Source organism: Chiloscyllium plagiosum, unplaced genomic scaffold (genome assembly GCF_037043375.1).
Source record: "Chiloscyllium plagiosum isolate Xiang-an unplaced genomic scaffold, Cpla_swu_hap1 HiC_scaffold_13, whole genome shotgun sequence".
Classification (NCBI taxonomy): domain Eukaryota; kingdom Metazoa; phylum Chordata; class Chondrichthyes; order Orectolobiformes; family Hemiscylliidae; genus Chiloscyllium; species Chiloscyllium plagiosum.
The window spans coordinates 114,235,790-114,254,753 of record NW_028270151.1 but is presented as its reverse complement, the minus strand read 5'-3'; the positions used below and the strand labels follow the sequence as shown (position 1 = coordinate 114,254,753).

The window sequence follows — 18,964 nt, the reverse complement described above, 5'->3', positions numbered from 1 at the left end:
AGGCCATTTAGAACAGAGTTGAGGAGAAACGTCTTCACCCAGAGAGTAGTGGCCACATGGAATGCTCTGATCCAGAAGGCAGTGGAGGCCAAGTCTCTGGATACTTTCAAGAAAGAGATGGATAGAGCTGTTAAAGATAATGGAATCAAGTGTTACAGAAATAAGACAGGAACAGGATACGGATTGTGGATGATCAGCCATGATCATAATGAATGGTGGTGCTGACTCAAGGGCAGCATGGCCGATTCCTGCACCGATTGTCTATTGTCCCTTTTCAGTCCGATCTCATTCTGTGCCTTACCCTTGCCTGCCTTGCCTGTCTAACTTCTCAACTGTACCAGTCTCAGACTTACCTCCTTTCTCACTGCCTCTTTAGGTTTACCCCCCACTCCCTCACTGGTTTAATGCCTCCCATGTAGCACTAGCAAATCTCCCTGCTTGGATATTAGACACCTTCCAATTCAGGTGTAATCCATCCTTCTTATGCAGAGATTCCAATGATCCAAAAATGTGAATCCTTCTCCCCTGTATCAGATCCTTGGCCACGCATTCATCTGCCGTACCCTGCTAGTCCTACTCTCACTAGCATGTGGTACCGGGAGTAATCCAGATATTACTACCGACAAGGACCTGCTTATTATCCTCCAAGGCTAATTTGCAATATTCTCTCATCAGGACTTCATCCTTTTCTCTTATGTCATTGGTACCAATGTACAGCGACCTCCCACTGATCATTCTCTCCTTTCAGAATATTCTGCACCCTCAGAGCCATCCTTCACCCAGACAGTAGGGAGACACCACCCCATTCTGATGTCTCACTGTTAGCTACAGAAACTGCAGTCTGTGCTGCAGACGAGAGAGCCCCCTATCACCATCGATCGTGTGGAACTGGATATACCTCACATTACACTAGATCTATTACACTCGGAACTTGGCTGTCAGTGCGATAGTCCCCTGAGAGTCTGTGACCCCCGACTCTTTCCAAAACAGTATACTTGTTTGAGATGGAAATAACCACAGGTGACTCCTGCACTAATTGCCCTCCACTCCTCCCTTTCCGAGAAGGAACCCATCTACCTGACTAGATCGGCAGTTTTCCTACCTTTCTGCAACTGCCACCTATCACACCCCCCAGCTCCTGTAAATTCTTCATTACCTTTAAACATCGCTCCATCTGGTCCATGAAATCCTACAGGATTTGCATCCTCACTTCCTGCAGACAATCAGGATCACTGAAACTTTCCTTAATCTCCTAAATCCAACAGGAAGAGCACATCACTGTACGAATGGCCATCTCTGCACCTTAACAGTCCACAGACCCAGAAAAAGGCACACAGTCTTACAGCTTTACAAAACACTACTCTAGAATAAATTAGTACCAATATTTTATATTAAAAAACTTAATCAAAGTATCATAAGATGTGTATTTAAAGAAATAAACCATCACCCTCCTGAATGTTGTAGCTTCACTAAAATAAAACAGACTAAGATTTATCTTTGAAGAGACCGAAACCCACAGAGCTGTGAGTCACAGATGAACAGCACTAAACAGAACCTTCGCTCAAATTTGTCCATGTCGACCAGATATCCGAACCTAATCTTATCGCTCTTGCCAGCATCTGGGCCGTATCCCTCTAAATCTTTCCTATTCATGTCAAGTATCCAAATGCCTTGAAAATGCTATAACTGTCAGCCTCCACCACTTCTTCTGGCAGCTTATTCCATACACGCACCACTCTCTGCATGAAAAAGTTGCTCCTTAGTTCCCTTTTATATCTTTCCCCTCTCACCCTCAACCTATGCTCTCTATTTCTGGACTCTCCTACTCAGGGAAAAGACCTTGTCTGTTTACCCTATCCATGCTACTAATGATTTTATAAACTTCTACGGAGGTCACTCCTCAGTCTCTGATGCTCCAGGGAAAGAAAACCACCGCCTTTTTGCTCTCTTCCTGCAGCTCACACCCTGGCAATATCCTTGTAAATCTTTGCTGAACCCTTTCAAGTTTCACAACATCCTTCCGATTGATGGAGAACAGAATTGCACACAATATTCCAAAAGAGGCCTAACCAATGTCCTGTCCATGACCTTCCAACTTTCATACTCAATGCTCTGATCAATAAAGGAATGTATTCCAAACACTTTCTTCAATATCCTATCTACCTGCAACTCTACGTTCAAGGAAATATGAATCTGCACTGCAAGATATCATTTTTCATCAACACTATCTAGGAATTTGCCACTAAGTGTATCAGTCCTGTTAAGATTTGCTTTTCCAAAATGCAGCACGTCCCATTCATCTGAATTAAACTCCATCTGCCACTTCTCACCCATCTGAACAACATCCTGTTGTAATCTGAGGTAACCCTCTTCGCTGTCCGCTATACCTCCAATTTTGGTGTCATCTGCAAACTTACTGACTCTCCCTCCTATGTTCATATCTAAATCATTTTATATAAACGACGAAAACTAATGGACCCAGCACTGATCCTTGCGGCACTCCATTGGTCACATGCCTCCAATCTGAAAAAACAACCCTCCACCACCACCCTGCCTTCTATATTTGAGCCAGTTCTGTATCCAAACGGCTAGTTCTCCCTGTATTCCATGAGATCTAACCTTGCGAACCAGTCTACCATGGGGAAGCTTGTCGAGCGACTTACTGAATTCCATAGATCATGTCCACCTCTCTGCTCTCATCAATCCTCTTTGATACATCTTCAAATAACTCAATCACATTTGTGAGACATGATTTCCCATGCACATAGTCATGCTGACTATCACTAATCAGTCCTTGCTTTTCAGAATACACACGCATCTTGTCCCTCAGGATTCCCTCCAACAACTTGCCCAACATCAATGTCAGGCTGACCGGTCGATAGTTCCCTGGCTTGTCCTTACCACCTTTCTTAAATAGCGGCACCACGTTAACCAACCTCCAGTCTTTCGGCATCTCATCTGTGATAATCGATGATACAAATATCTCAGCAAGAGGCCCAGCAATCACATTACCAGCTTCCCACTAAGTTCTCGGGTACATCTGATCAGGTGCTGGGGATTAACCAAGCTTTACGGGTTACAAGACACCCAGCACGTCCTCCTCTGTAAGATGTCGACATCTATTTCCCCACATTCTATATTGCCCATGTCCTTCTCCACAGTAAACACTGATACAAAACATTCAGTTAGTATCTCTCCCATCTCCTGCGGCTCCAAGTGTCGGCTGCCTTGCTGATCTTTGACGATCCCTATTCTCTCTCGAGTTACCCTTTTGTTCTTAATGTATATATAAACACCCTTGGGATTATTCATAATCCTATTTGCCAAAGCTATCTCATGTCCCCTTTTTGCCCTCCTGATTTCCCTCTTAAGTATACTCCTACTGTCTTTAATGCTCAGGGAATTTTGGGATTTTTGGATTGGAATAAATGCAAAATATTGCATTTTGATAAAACGAACGAGGGCAGACTGACACTAATTAAAAACAGGGCCTCGAGTAGTGATATGGAATAAAGAGGCCAAGGGGTTCGGGTCTTTCACGTCTGTGTCACATGTAGACAGGGTGGTTGAGAAGGTGTTTAGCACACTTGCCTTCATTGCTCAGACCTTTGAGTACAAGAGTTGGGACATTATTTTGGATGTTGGGGAGGCCTTTTCTGGAATTCTGTGTCCAGTTCTGGTCATGCTGATATCGGGAGGACATTATGTAGTTGGAGCGGATTCAGAAGAGATTTACCAGGATGTTGATGGGAATGGATAGTTTGAATTATAAGCAGAGGCTGGAGAGGCTGCGACTTCTTTCACTGGCGCGCAAGAGGCTGAGGGGTGACTTTATTAGATGTTTCTCAAATCATGGAGGGGTGGTATCAGTAATGTGAACAGCAGGTGTCCTTTCCAGGAAGGGACGCGATTCAAGACTGGGTACATACCTTTTAAGGTGACAGCAGAACGGCTTTAAAAAGGCTTTCGGGAATTGTTTTTTAATTTTTGTTCAGACAAATGGAATGAACTATCAGAGGAAGTGGTCGTTGTGAATCAAAATACAATTTTAGGGTGGCACAGTGGCTCAGTGATTAACACTGCTGCCAGGGCCCCAGGTTCGATTCCAGCTTTGGACAACTGTCTCTGTGGGACTTGCACATTCTCCCAGTGTCTGCATGGGTTTCTTCCAGGGGCTCCAGTTGCCTTCCTAATGAGAGAGCAGCCCTATGGTCTGGTAGGGCAATGCTGCCTTTACCTTTTACACAGTGATGCCACTGTGTCTCTGGGGTGGGGAGAGGGAATGCTGAAGGTGGTGGATGGGACACCACTCAGGCACAGTGCTTTGTCCTGGAGGATGTTCACTTTCTTTAATAGTGTTGGGGACTGCACTGATGCAGGCAAGTGGAGAACGTTCCAACACAATCCTGATGTGTACCTTATAGAGAGCAAACAGACATTGGGGAATCAGGGGTTTGGGGAAACTGAGATTGTTCTCCTTGTAGCAAAGACAATTGAGGGGATCTGTGACAGAGGGGTTTGGAAAAGTTGCACGTTATAATAATAAATCTTACACCCATCAGCTCATTATACAAGGATTACAGGACACACGTTAAAGGTTTGGGAAGATTCAAAGGAGAACTTTTATGCAGCAAATGGGATTCAGATGGAATACAATACTCACACACAATGCAAATATCCAGGTCCTGATGAATTGACTAATTCAATCAGAGTTTGGTGTTACAATGACTGAGATTACCATCTGAATGTCCACCTGTAGTATCCTCTAATACAAGTTTATAAAATCCATCACTGTCAGTTCAGGTTAAAAACTCGCACCACCCCCTCCTCTGGCCCAGGATGACTGGACACATTACCCCTTGTGGAGGTCAGCAGTCAGTTCAGGTGGAAATCTATATGGATTTCTAGGAGTTTCCACCTTGGAATTTCATGTAACTGAACAGGGCAGATCTTTGACACATGGGACAGAATATTCCAAGTGTCAGTGAGATATGGAGAGCAGGATTTGCTTCTTTTTTTTTTTCCTTCTGTGCTGCCGCTGTGCCTCATCAATAAGACATGGGGGGTGAAAGGCTCATGCAGCTCGATGGGCAAGTTGCCTCCATTCTGACCAATGGGCAGCAAGCTCCTCCCATAGAGTACCTCTAAATACAGAGCAACACTGCACGCTTCACACTGCCCAGTGCTCCCAGTAAATGTTTAGAAGGGGGGAGGGGAACTCCTGGAAAAGGCATAACTGTAAAGTTCTAGGAGGATTGTGAAGAGAGAGAGATGCACAGGAGAGGGGGCAACAAATTGTCAGATGGAGTATAATTTGGGAAAATGGGAAGTTGGTCATTTAGGAGGGGATAATAAAAGAACAGAGTGCTATTTAAATGATGGAAACTGTAGAAAGCTGCACCACAAAGGGACCAGGGGGTAATTGTGCAGGAAACACAGAAAGCTAGCAGATTCTGGGTCAGTCACGGAATCAAGGGTTCATTTCAGATTCATCAAGTTTAAAGTAACACCGACACGGGTAAGGAGTTTCAGTAACAATGGAGCTGGGGTGAGGTGGAGACAAGCAACATTTTAGAGATTGGAATTCCTGGTGTTTGTGATTGCGTAGATGTCTGATCAGAAGGTCACCTTGGGGTCAGATATAACAGCAATGTTGTGAAGAATGTAGTTCTGCCTCAGACTGCGCCCAGTGAGAGGGAGGGGCTCAGCAGGAAGGGAAAGGAATTTGTAATAGCAACTGAAGGTAATGGGTTTAACCGTAACAATGTTTCTTTGCAGGAAATTGCAGCTAATCGAGTAATGGGAATGTGATAAGCAGTTTGGTAACTGAGTAACAGTGGAGCAATGGAGAGGGATGGTGCGGAGGGAGAGCTGGGCATCGTCAGTGTACATGTGAAACCTCACACTGTGCTTTCGGACGATGTCACCTCCTGGCAGTGCGTAGGTGAGAAACAGGACGGACCAAGGAGAGATCCTTGAGGGACACCAAATACAAGGAATTCAGAAAGGAAAGGGAAATTGGAGATGGAGCAGGACTTACAAATGATGATGAGGTCAAATGTTAGTTTTTTTTGCAGAATGGATGAGAAGGACATAACCAGAAACGACAGACAGACAGAACAAGGAACAATACCTGTGAATTGGCGAGGGGGAGTGATGAGGAGGAAACAGAGTTGGAATGTCTGTAGTTTAGCGAGACTAGTAAAAGATCAAGATGAGCTCTGATAAGGCTTGACAAGAGACTGGAGAAAGATGTAAGTTTGGGACAAAAATCAGGAACACCATGTGAGGCAGTTTGCCTTGCTGGGCTAGTGGGAGGGAGGGAAGCAGCAGAGGCAGCTGATCGGATTGTCTCAGTCTTAGTGACAGAGAAACTCAATGTGTTCCTTGCTCTTGTTGTTGGAGGGAAGGGTGAAGGAGACAGGATGATAGACAGTGTTTTACAAAGAAACAAAACCAGGGTTAGTGATATTTAAAATGAGTGAACAAACCTAATGTATTTAACTTTTATCCAGAATATTAAAATGTACAACTGAAGTCCTTGTTCGAATCCCAGCTCGGCAGATGGTGGAATCTGAATTCAAGAGAAAATAACTGGAATTAGGAATCTTCTGATCTCCATGGAACCATTGTCAATGGCGAAAAACATCCTGCCAACCTGACAGTCACCCAACAAGCTACTCACTGTATTAATCACTGCAAAGTCTCAACAAAGGAATGAAACTGGATGGACCACTTGGCATCTAACAAGGCATTAGGAAATACAACCACAGAATCAGCCCTCTCGACTCTGCAACATCCTGCTCACTAACATCTGTTTTTTTTATGCCAAAACGTGGCGAGCTGTCTCACAGACTAGTCAAGGAACAGCCTCACATAGTCAGACTCAGAGTAATCCCTTACAGATAATGGCCAGACACCACCATCACCATCCCTAGATATCGAGAGTGTGATGATGGAAAAGCACAACAGGTCAGGCAGCATCCGAGGAGCAGGAGAATCGACGTTTAGAGCCTAAGCCCTTCATCAGCCTGACCTGCTGTGCTTTTCCAGCACCACACTCTCGACTCTGATCTCCAGCATCTGCAGTCTTCACTTTCTCCTGAAATCGCTGGATATGTCCTGTCACCCCAGCGGGACAGACCAGGCAGAGGCGATGGCACAGTTGTGTGCACACAGGAACCATTTGCCCTGGGAGGACTCAGCATTGATTTTGGACACCAGGAAGTCTCATGGCTTCTGCTGATTACCACGTACCGTGCTCCCACAGCTGATGAATCAGTGCTCCTCCATGTTGAATAACACTTGGAGGAAGCACTGACGCAATAAAATGGTGACAAGCCTACTCTTGGTACAGGATTTCAATGTCCTCTACCAAGATTAGCTCAGCAGCAGGATTACTGACTGAGCTGGTCGGGTCCTCAAGGACATAGCTGCTCAACTGGGTTTGCAGCAGGCGGTAATGGAACCAGCAAGAGGGAAAAACATACTAAATCTTATCAGTATCAATCTGCCAGCTGCAAATGCATCTGTCCATGACAGTATCGGTAAGAGCGACCATGCCACAGTCTTTTTGGAGACAAAGCCTCACCTTAAAGTTGAGAAAAACTTCCATCGTGCTGAGTCGTACTATCACCGTGCTAAATGAGACAGATGTAGGAACTCAAACTGGATCTCTCTGAGGTACTGTGGGATAACAACAGCAGCAGAACTGTACTCCAGCACAATCTGTAATCTCATGGGTTTGTACATCCCGCACTCACCCATCACAATGGACAAAAAAGGAGGGCATGCCATGAGCAGCACCAGGCATACCTAAAAATGAAATGCCAACCTGGTGAAGCTAGCAAGCAGGACAATCTGTATATCAAACAGCATCAGCAGCAAGCAACAGAGCTAAGTGATCCCACAATCAATGGATCAGATCAGAGCTCTGCAGTTCTGCCACACCCAGTTGTGAATGATAATGGACAATTAAACAACTCGTTGCAGGAAGCACTACAGATATCCCCACCCTTACTGATGGAGGGGTTTCACACATCCATGCAAAAGATAAGATGACAGCATTTGCAGTAATTTTCAGCCAGATGCAAAGTGAGATGATCCATCTCAGTATTCTCCAGTGGTTCCTAACGTCACAGATGTGAGCTTTAAGCCAGTTCAATTTAGTTCGAATACTATCGAGAAATGGTTAAGTAGTGTAAAGGCTATGGGTCCTGCTAACATTCTGGCAATAATACTGATAGCTTGTGCTCAAGAACTTGCCATCCACCAAGCCACTTACCGCTCCATCACTGGCACGACCGACAATGTGGAACATGCCTGGACCGACCCAGGCATGTTCAGCACAAAAACACAGGGCAAATCCAACCCAGGCAATTTACCTCTGTCAGTCCACACTCGATCAGCAGTAAAGTGATGGAAGATGTCATCAACAGGGCTATCAAGCAGCAGCTGCTCAGCAACAGCCAGCTGAGCGACACCCATTTTAGGCACCACCAGGGCCACTCAGCTCCCGATTGTGTTACCGCCTGATTCACAACCTGACAAACAGCTGAATCCAGAGGTGAGGTGAGAGTGACAGCCCAGCCCCACTCCAACACCATTATTTCTAGCTGATTCCACCCTCATCTCAGCTCATATACTGAAACTCTCATCCACCGTGTGTTATCTCCAGAAGTAATTATCCAAACACACTCCTGGCCAGCCTCCCAAATTCAACCTCCCTGTAGTCATTAAGAAAAATTGAAAGCTCTATCGCCCACATGCTCACTTCTCCCCAAACATGTTCATCAGTCAAAAGGCTCCTATTCATAAGCAACAACAATTTAAAATTCTCATTCTTGATTTGATTCCTGGCTGTGATCATCCCAAGCTCCCTGCACCACACTTCCTTTGTCGAGGTCTCAACCCATTTTCTTCGAGACTCCCAACGACTTGTTAATTCATTACTTCAACTGTGTGGCTGATTCTAGAGTTACTAAAGCAACATGGTCAGGAATTTGCAGAGAAAACCTCACAGGTCTGCTTTCCATCTTTAAGACATCCCTCAAAACCTGCTTTTTGGCAATGCTTTTGGTCACCTGACTTAAAATGTCCATCTCTGGCCTCATATCTAAAGTTCTCAATAGTATTTATATGAAATAAGCATGATGATAAAACTACAAACTGTTCTTGATTTGGACATTATCTTCAAATAATCACTGTTGCTGTAATGAATAATCTGTAATGTCTCTTACCCAACCACATTGTGGGAGCACCTTCACCACACAAACTGCAGCTGTACAAGAAAGTCAAACATCACCCTGTCCCCAGGCAACAGGGCTTTGGCATTAATCACTGGTATCTGTGGAAGGAGAAACACAGTTGATGTTTCAGGGAATGCAAAATGGGTTACAGGGAATGAAAAAGAATAAAATAATCTGATAATAGAGCAGCACGTGGTCAGGGGCTGGGCCGCAGTGAAAAACTAATTTACAAAGGGTCTATAAAAGTCATAATACAGTAGTAAACAGACCAAAAATACACCCATGGTTCGAGACTGAGGAAGCTAGATATTGACAAAGTGGTCATGAGGGAGCCCAGAGGTGAATCAGAGCAGTATTGGCTGCTATGATCATAATGACTCTATACAAGAGAAAGGCTGCACATGCGCCTGGCTGCACCTTGCCCCCTACAAAGGTGGCGGCTCCGCACGTGTCCAGTGAATCGTTGCCCCAAATAAAGATGGCGGCGCTCACTCAGGCCTGCAGCCGCGCTGAGGCAATTCCCCATTTACTGCAAACACGGGACTGGGACGTTCAAATTTGTTTGTAGAGCCTCTCCGCTCGTAGCAACACAGTTTTTCTCCCATTTCCCTGTTTATTTCTTTCCTTACCGTATCCTTTCTCTCCATAACTTCCCAGACATTCATTACAGCGACTCTGCGCCGCGCGCGAGGGTGATCACATGGTTTAGTTTAGCTCCGCCCTTGCTTCACGTTGCTTGGTTGGAGGACCAACCTCCTGCTAGGTCCTCCAGCTCCGCCCACCGTCCTTTCATTGGTCCGGTGCTGACATCAATCACCCGGGGGTGGCCTTGTTGACTCGACCATGCGCAGTGTGTCCTGCTTTAGCTGATATGTTGGGTAATGTGATGGGAGAGTTTACTGAGGGCAAGAATTCCCTTTGTATGAGCTCTGCAGTAGGTTTCCTTTATTCATGGAGGGAATTGCCTTCCTACTCATGACTGTATAGCTGTGATTGATGAATCAATGCCATCTGAATCAGTACATAAACACCCCATTTTCACATCTGAGATCTTTAGCACATTGTATCACGCTCTTCTTTGCAGATAAAAAAAAACATGAAACAGAGCCTCAAGGAATCGAAGCAGGAGTAGGGCATTCATTCCCTTCAGCTTGTTCCCCCATTCTATCAGATCATGGCCGGGCCAACCCAGACCTCAACACCTCTTTCATGCTTGATCCACATAGCCTTCAACCACTCAATATTTCAAAAATCTATCTGCCCTCTTTTAAAATAATTTGACATAGAATCATAGATTCCCTACTGTGTGGAAACAGGCCCTTCAGCCCAACAAGCCAGAACAACCCTCTGAAGAGTAACCCAACCATTCCCCTCCCACATTTAACTTTCACAATTGTTCGGGCGAGAAAATTCTAGCCATTCACTGAGAGAAAAAAATCTTTATTTTTTCTAAAATGAATGTTCCCTTATGTAATGTCCCCTGGTTTGAGACTTCACTAGTGCTAGATCTAGTCAACATCTATCCTTTCAAGCTCCTCAGAATCTTGTTTCCGTAAGATCACCCCTGCTTATCTATTCCTGATAGGTCAACCCTTTCGTCCTCGAAGCAGCTAAGTGAATCTTTTTTGAATGGTCTCCGATGTGGTTTATCCTTTATTAAATATGGGAGCTAACATTATATACAGTACTCCAAGTGAGGACTCAGCAACAGCCAGTGTGGTTAACCAATCCTCAGTCCATGCTAATACATTACCCCGATACCATGAGCTCCTAAATTGTGCAATTAACTTTTATGTAGCACCTTATCATTTGCATTTTTTAAATCCAAACACAGAACATAATTGGATTACCCCTTATCAGCCCTGCCTGTTATCTCCTCAATGAACAGTCGAAAATTTGTCAAATATAGTTTCTCTTTCACAAACCCCAGTCTATATGTTTTAATGATAAGCTTTTCTAAATGTCCTGCAATTTCTTTCTTTAATATTCGACTCTGTAGGTTCTTTCAGTAGATTTGCTAAGTATGATTCCCCTCTCTTAAATCCATGCGGACTCTGTCCAATCCTGTCACTGTTCAGTAAGAAACTTGATTGTACTCAAATATAGTTAGTAAATGTATCTGTATTTATTTTTAAAAAATAGATTACTTATAAATGCTGGACCCATGCAATAATCAATGAATTTGTGACTCTGAATTTGGGTTATAATTTTTTTTTCTGTTAATTCCTTTTCATACTGTGTTATGCAGACAGCACCGAATGATCACTCTTAATTGTGAGTAACTTTGAAAATAATATATTTTAAAAATGACATCCCAAAATGCTGCCTCATTATTGTGCAAGGAGGATTTTGCATTCAATAATTTGCAGATAAAATTGAACAGCTTTTTGCTGCAATTTGGCCAGACTGAAGATTACACCAAAGTGGCAACTCTGTTCTCAAATTCTCACTTGACACCAAGGCGATACTGATGGGACTTTACTTTGCCATTCTTGTTCACCAGCTTTATTTGCAGGTTTAATCCTATAATCATTCTAGAGCTTGTAATTTTAGACAACTTCTCTTTTAGGTACATATGTAAATATCGTACTGAAATGTTGCACTGAATGGTACCAAATCTGAAATTAGTCTCTAATCTGATAGTAACATGTTCTGACCCTTCTACGTATGTATTGGCATAAGTCTATGCCAGTTATTTTTCTGAAGCCTGTGTTTCCTGATGAAGGGCTTATGCCCGAAACATTAACTCTCCTGCTTCTCGGATGCTGCCTGACTTGCTGTGCTTTTCCAGCATGACACTTTTCCATACTGATGTCCAGCTTCTTTGGTCGTCACTTTCTTCTTTGAGTAGATTAAACCAAGAATATTTTTTGTTGATCAAAGTGCAATAGGAACCAATTCATGAAATTCAGATATCTCACATTTACCTTAACTATGTGAAGGCTAAGACATTACTAAATTATTGTCAGTAATTGAAACCGTGCTGACAAACTTGTGCAGTATCAGTGTCTCACCTTTAGCGTGTTCCCAGGTATCGCGCAGCTGCAGTATTTTGTTTTGCACTCAGCTATATGTTGTTCTCACTTGTTTCTTTGTGAAAGATTACAAAACTAACTTGAATGAATGATTTCTTTAATCAATGTTGGGAGACAAAAAAGTCAGTATTTTAAGTGCTGATAAAGAAAAATAAACTGATAATCAGTAGAAAGGGTTTAAGATGGATATGGAACAAATGCTGGCAAATAGGACTAGATTAATTTTGGATATCTGATCAGCATGGGCAAGTTGGACTGAAGGGTCTGATTGTGTGTTGTACAACTGTGACTTCATTCTCTCAATTATTCAAGACGTTAAATACTTCGAGGAGAAAAGGAGAATTTATGCAGAGAGTGCACTTGAAATGATGATTGAGGTATATCAAACTCACATTGTTGCTGTGGTTCTGTTCGTCGAGCTGGAACCACAGCAACGAGCATCCGAGCTACAAATCTTCGCACAAACTTTGAACTCACATTGTTTCATGATCTTTTCCTCTGGGTTCTTCAATGAACAAACTTGTTTTGTTATCTGAATAACTATGTATCATGTGATTTGTTTTGCACAAATTATTTCGTTATGATCTAGTGAACTATTAAGAAGTGTTCATTTTTAGAATTTAGGCAGCTTGACTATTAAGCAAGAAAAGGTTAGCGTTTTACTTCCATTGAATCATTGCTCTATAAAAGGTGACAAACTTTTTATCTTTTCTGGGCACTGAATATATGGAAGTCAATGCTGAAGGAAAAAAATCCTCCTCAGTAATGTTGACACATATGTTGGAGTAATTGCTTTTGGTCACTCTTCAGGTTATAGAGGCTCGGAAAGAAACGAGTTGGCCAAAGTTAGCAACATCATTTGGATGGACTATGCTCATTGGGGAAACTTGCAGGATCTGTAGAAGGAACACGTGTTTCAGAGTGTATGCAATAAACCTGAACATTGTTATTTTTTTCACAGAGCTTGGGACCCGACTGGAGCAGCAATGAAGCTCGTATTGTTTTTTAAATTTCCGAGCTTGCCAAATTATTGTTGGTAAACGCAGGTGATGTTATCAAAGCACATTTCACACTCCCCAGCCAGGAATTTGATCCCAATTCTGTCAGTCCATCCATTCCTGTGGATAAGAGGTATTTTAAATGTGAGCATTCCATTTAACTATTTGAATTGAATACTTCAGTGGTTAAGTCCTCTTGGATTCTTAATTTCAAATTACTCAAATGTGATTTTTTGTCCCCCTTATATTTGCCAAGCACTGGGCAGTTCTGAAATATTCCAAATATTTACAATAGATGCATTCACACTATTAAAGGAAACCTGGCAGATTTAAATACCATTCGGGTAGTCACCAACAATGCATAAGTAACTTTTTAAATTGCTTACTGTACACCAACACAAGCCAAGTACTACTGAAACCACATATTGTCTCCCAAGGATTCCCAAATCTCAACGGTGCATTCCAGATATGCTCACTATCACCATCTGGGAGCAGTCTCCCAAAGTGCTCCCAGAATTTAGAAAGCACACACACTGCCTTCCAAAGCTAAATCTGCTGTCACAGGCTTCACTCTTATTGCATACAATGACATTTATTGTCCAGTTCTTTGACGTGACATGATTTTACAAACAATTTGTAGAAGTGAATGGAAAGTGTGATGTTTGTTTGACCTTTGGGTCTATGTATCAGACTGAACTGAACCTTTAGTAAGATATGGGATCTTTCCCACAAACTTTGTTTAAAAAAAGCAAAGATTATGCTCTGAGATTTAAATGTTCAATCAGGTTTAATAAAAATCCTTCCAAAAATTGAGTTTGACTTCAGCTCCTTTAAAGAGACATGCTCTCGGCCTTCAATTTTGTGACATGTGATCATTCTTTGGTAAAAGTGGCTGTGTGCAACACTGCAGGATGTTGTGCTGAAGTGCCTCATTGGGTGGATGAGCTTTATTACTGGTGTAACTCGGCTAATTTTCAGATGGAATGTTATTTTGAGTTAAATCTTGTTTTTAAACTGAGGCGTGCTTCTGTAACTCAAGTTGTAGACACTATGCTCAGGTTTACAATGAACTTTTCACTTTTGCAGATTAGTATTTTCCAATCTGTTAACAGCAACATTGCAGGTTGAAGTTGATGGTTTTGACTAATATTGTGTCATCAAACTTGGAGGAAATCCTTCCGAATGTATTGATTAACTGGACTGAGCCTGTTTCCATGCAGCCCTGTTAGTAGTGCTGTAATGTTCTAAGAATCACACAACACCAGGTTATAGTCCACCAGGTGTAATTGGAAGTACACTAGCTATCGGAGCGCCGCTCCTTCATCAGGTGATTGTGGAGGGCACAGTTCTAAGGCACAGAATGTATAGCAAAAATTTACAGTGTGATGTAACTGAAATTTTCCATTGAAAAATACCTTGATTGTCTGTTGAGTTTTTCATCTGTTTGAATACCATGATAGTTTCATTTCTTTCATGTGTAAATCACAAAACCTTATTTTAAAAGTTGCATTCCTGACAACACTCAACACTCCCACCAAATCACTCATTGTATTAATCACTGCACAGTCTCAACAAAGGAATGAAACTTGATGGACCACATTACATCTACCAATGCACTGGAAAATACAACACAATCAGCCCTCTTGACCCTGCAACTTCCGCCTCACTGTGGGCCAACAACAGCAGCAGAACGGTTCTCCAGCCCAATCTGAAATCTCATGGCCTGGTATAACCCCCACTCAACCATTAACATCAAGCCAGGGATCAACCCTAGTTCAATGGAGAGTTCCACAGGGCATGCCAGGAGCAATACCAAGCACACTTAAAAATGTGGTGCCAACCTGGTGAAGCTACCCAACCTGCATGCCAAACAGTGCAAGCAACACCAAATAGAACTATGTGATCCAACAACCAATGGATCGGATCTGAGCTCTGCAGTTCTGCCACACCTAGTCAGGAATGGTGATGGGCAATTAAACAACTCACTGCAGGAAGCATCACAGATATCCCCACCCTCACTGATGGAGGGGTCTCACACATCCATGCAACAGACAAGACAACAGCATTTGCAGCAATCTTCTGCCAGCAGTGCCAAGTGGATGAGCCTTCTACATTGGTCCCTCACATCGCAGATGTGAATCAAATTGGTTCAAAACGTATTTCAACTCAGATCAAGAAATGGAGAAGTAGTGTAAAGGCTGTCAGCCCTACCAACATTGTGGCAATAATACTGATGGCTGTGCTCCAGAAATTGCTGCCCACCAAGACAAGTACTTCTCCAGCACTGGCACCTCCTGACATTGTGGAACATTTCCCAGGGATGTTCAACACAAAAACCCAGGACAGAGCCAACCCAGCCAATTTCCCTCCATCAGTCGACACTCGCTCAGCAGTGAAGTGATGGAAGGTGTCATCAACAGTGTTGTCACGCAGCTGCTCAGCAATAACCTTCGGTGACACCCAGTTTGGGTTCTGCCAGGGCCACTCAGCTCCTGATCTTGTTCCAGACTTGATTCACAAACTGACAAACAGCTGAATTCCAGAGGTGAGGTGAAGGTGATAGCCCAGTCCCACTCCAAGACCATTATTTCGACTTCAGTGATATCACCTGACCTCACCACAGTCTCAGCTCATTTACTGAAACTCTCATTCATTCATTCATTTTGTTAACTCTAGATTTCATTATCTAAACCCACTCCTGGCCAACATCCCACAATCACCCTCCCTATAATATCCAGAATATTGAAAACTCTACCGCCCAAGTGCTCACTTGGACCAGAGCTTGCTGATCCATCAAAAGGCTCCCATTTATAAGCAACAGCAATTTACTTTCACACCCTTGACTTAATTCCTGGCTGTAATCATTCCTATCTCCCTGCACCACACACACTTTCACATCACAATAACTCATTTTAGTTTAGACTCCCAATGATACGTTTATTTTTGAGTTCAGCTGTGTGACTGTTTCTACAGATTCCAAGGCAACACGGTCTGGAATTCCCACCCTCTAAGATCTGCTTTCTTCCTTTAAGTCATTCCTGAAAAATTGCTTATTTCGCAAAGGTTTGGTCACCGGATATAATATTCTCCATCTGTGGCCTTATGTCAAAAGTTCTTAATATTTTTGTGAAATTAAAAATGTGTTGATTTGTACAGATATCTTCTACTCTTCACTATCTCTGAGTGCATAATCTGTAATGTCTCCTACCCAACCACGTTGTGGGAGCACCTTCACCATACAACTGCAGCAGTACAAGGAAGTCAAACATTACCTTCTCAACAGGCAACAGAGCTTTGGCCTTGATCACTGGTATCTGTGGAAGGAGAAGTACACATCATGTTTCAGAGAGTGCAATATGATTTATAGGGAATGAAAATGGTGCAGAATTTGACTGTCAGAAATGGAAGGAAAATCCACTCACTTATTGGAAAAAAGAACTCTTGACTGTCAAAGATATTGTAGAAAAAATAACCTGATAATGGAGCATATGGTCAGGAGCCAGACAGCAGTGGAAAATTCATTTACAAAAAAGGTCTGTGAACGTAATAGTAAAATACTACACATAGCAAAAATATACACGATAGACTGAGAAAGCTAGACAACAAAAAAGTGGACATCAAGGAGCCCAGAGATGAATCAGAGCAATATGCACTTTTATGATCCCACAATCAGAGATGTCTAGCACAGAAACAGACTCTTAGGTCCAACCCATCTATGCCAAACAGATATTCTAACCTAATCTATTCCCATTTGCCAGCACTTGGCCAACATCACTCTGAACCCTTCCTATTCAAATGCCTTTGAAATGTTACAATTTTAGTTGTCCTTTAGGCTCCTTTTGAATTCCCCCCCTCCAACTCTAAACCTATATCTTCTAGTTCTGGGCTCCACCAACCCATGTCTATTTACGCTATCCATGTCCCTCACAATTTTATAAACCTCTATAACATCACACCTCAGCCTATGACACTCCAGGAAAAATGACCTCAGCCTATTATGCCTCTCCCTGCAACTCAAATCCTCCAACTCCTTGAAAATCAATTCTCAAACCTTTCAAGTTTCAGTGCCTCCTTCTGATAGGAGGGAGACCAGAACTGCACACAATATTCCAAAAGTGACCTAACCAATGACCTGTCCAGCTCCTTTACCCAATGCTCTGACCAATAAGGGGAAGCATACCAAATGCCTTCTTCACTATCGTATCTACCCACGACTCTATTTTCAAGGAAATATGAACCTACATTCCAAGGTCTCTTTGTTCAGCAAGATTTTCCAAGATCTTACAATTCAGTGTGTGACTCCTGCTCTGATTTGCTTTTCTAAAATGCAGCACCTCACATTTATCTAAATTAAACCCTATCTGCCACTCCCCAGCCCATTGTTCCATCCGATCAATTTCCCATTGTACTTTGAGATACCCTTTATCACTATCCACAATACCTCCAATTTTGGTGTCACCTGCAAACTTACTAACTGTACCGCCTCTATTCACATCCAAATCATTTCAGTGAATGACAAAACAAATCCAGAAAAAAAAATCCATTTCTCTTGGTGTGAATATGCTCTGTGTAAATCCTGCCCTATGACTCTCTACCAGAGAGGGCTGCACATGCGTCCCGCTGAACTTTGCCCCCTACAAAGCTGGCGGCTGCACGTGTCCAGTGAATTGTTGCCCCGAATAAAGATGGCGGCGCTTACTCGAGTCAATCGCTGGATGAGGCATTTTCCCGTTTCCTGCAAAAAAGGGACTAAGTTTCAAATTTGTATTTTCGATGTGCACCAAATGTCTATAAACCTTCTCAACCCATACCAACACCATTTCCCTCACACTTCCTGCTGTTTATTTCTGTCTTAACCAACAGCTCTCCGCCCACCACCCCGAAACGACGGCGAGGATGATCACGTGGTATAGCCTAGTCCCGCCCCTAAATCACCCTGATTGGTCAGAGGACCAACTGCCCCGCCAGGTCCTCCAGCTCTGTCCCTGCCTTTCCATTGGTCCGCCGCTGACATCAATCACCTGGAGCCCATTGTTGGCTGGAGCATGCAGATTGCTTCGTGGCTTTTGTTGCTGTTCATGAGTTACAAGAGTTAAAAATGTCAACAGCCTCTCAAAACCACCTGATGAAGAAGCAGCAAACCTAGTGCTTCCAAATAATCCTGTTGACCAATAGCCTGGTGTTCTGTGAACTTTAATTTTATCCATCCCAATCCAACATCAACACCTCCAAGTCACGAATGAGGGAGGGATGTATAACAGAAGAAGAACTAGGAACAGTAGAAGGCCGTCCTGCCCTTCTAGCCTGCTCTGCCATTCAATAAGATCATGGCTGATCATTTCGTGGACACAGAACCATTTACCCACGTTCTCACCATGTCCATTAATTAATTATGTTTTAAAAAAATCTAACCTAGCTTGAAAAACGTTTTCTGAACTAGCATCAACTACTTCCCTGGGCAATGAATTCCATCGAGGTCAAGAAGCCCCTTCTCAATTCAGTCTTAAATTTTCTGCGTCTCGTCTTGTACTGATGCCCTCTTGTCCTGGCTTCACCTGCCAATGGAAACATCTCTCTACTTCTATTTTATCCATTCCATTCATTATTTTATATGTTTCCATTCTTCTGAATTCCAATGAACATAATCCCAATCTACTCAGTCTCTCTTAAGCCAACCCCCATC

At 43.0% G+C, this 18,964-nt stretch overlaps 1 long non-coding RNA gene across 1 annotated transcript; it reads right to left on the bottom strand.

The window, feature by feature from the left end:
- Positions 1-1,161: 1,161 nt before the first annotated feature.
- On the bottom strand, positions 1,162-9,343 carry LOC148148427 (uncharacterized). The gene is made up of 3 exons (XR_015759071.1): positions 9,240-9,343; positions 4,664-4,763; positions 1,162-1,302 (listed from the first exon to the last, which is right to left on the bottom strand). It is a non-coding gene; the product is annotated as an uncharacterized LOC148148427 (long non-coding RNA).
- Between the last annotated feature and the right edge of the window lie 9,621 nt (positions 9,344-18,964).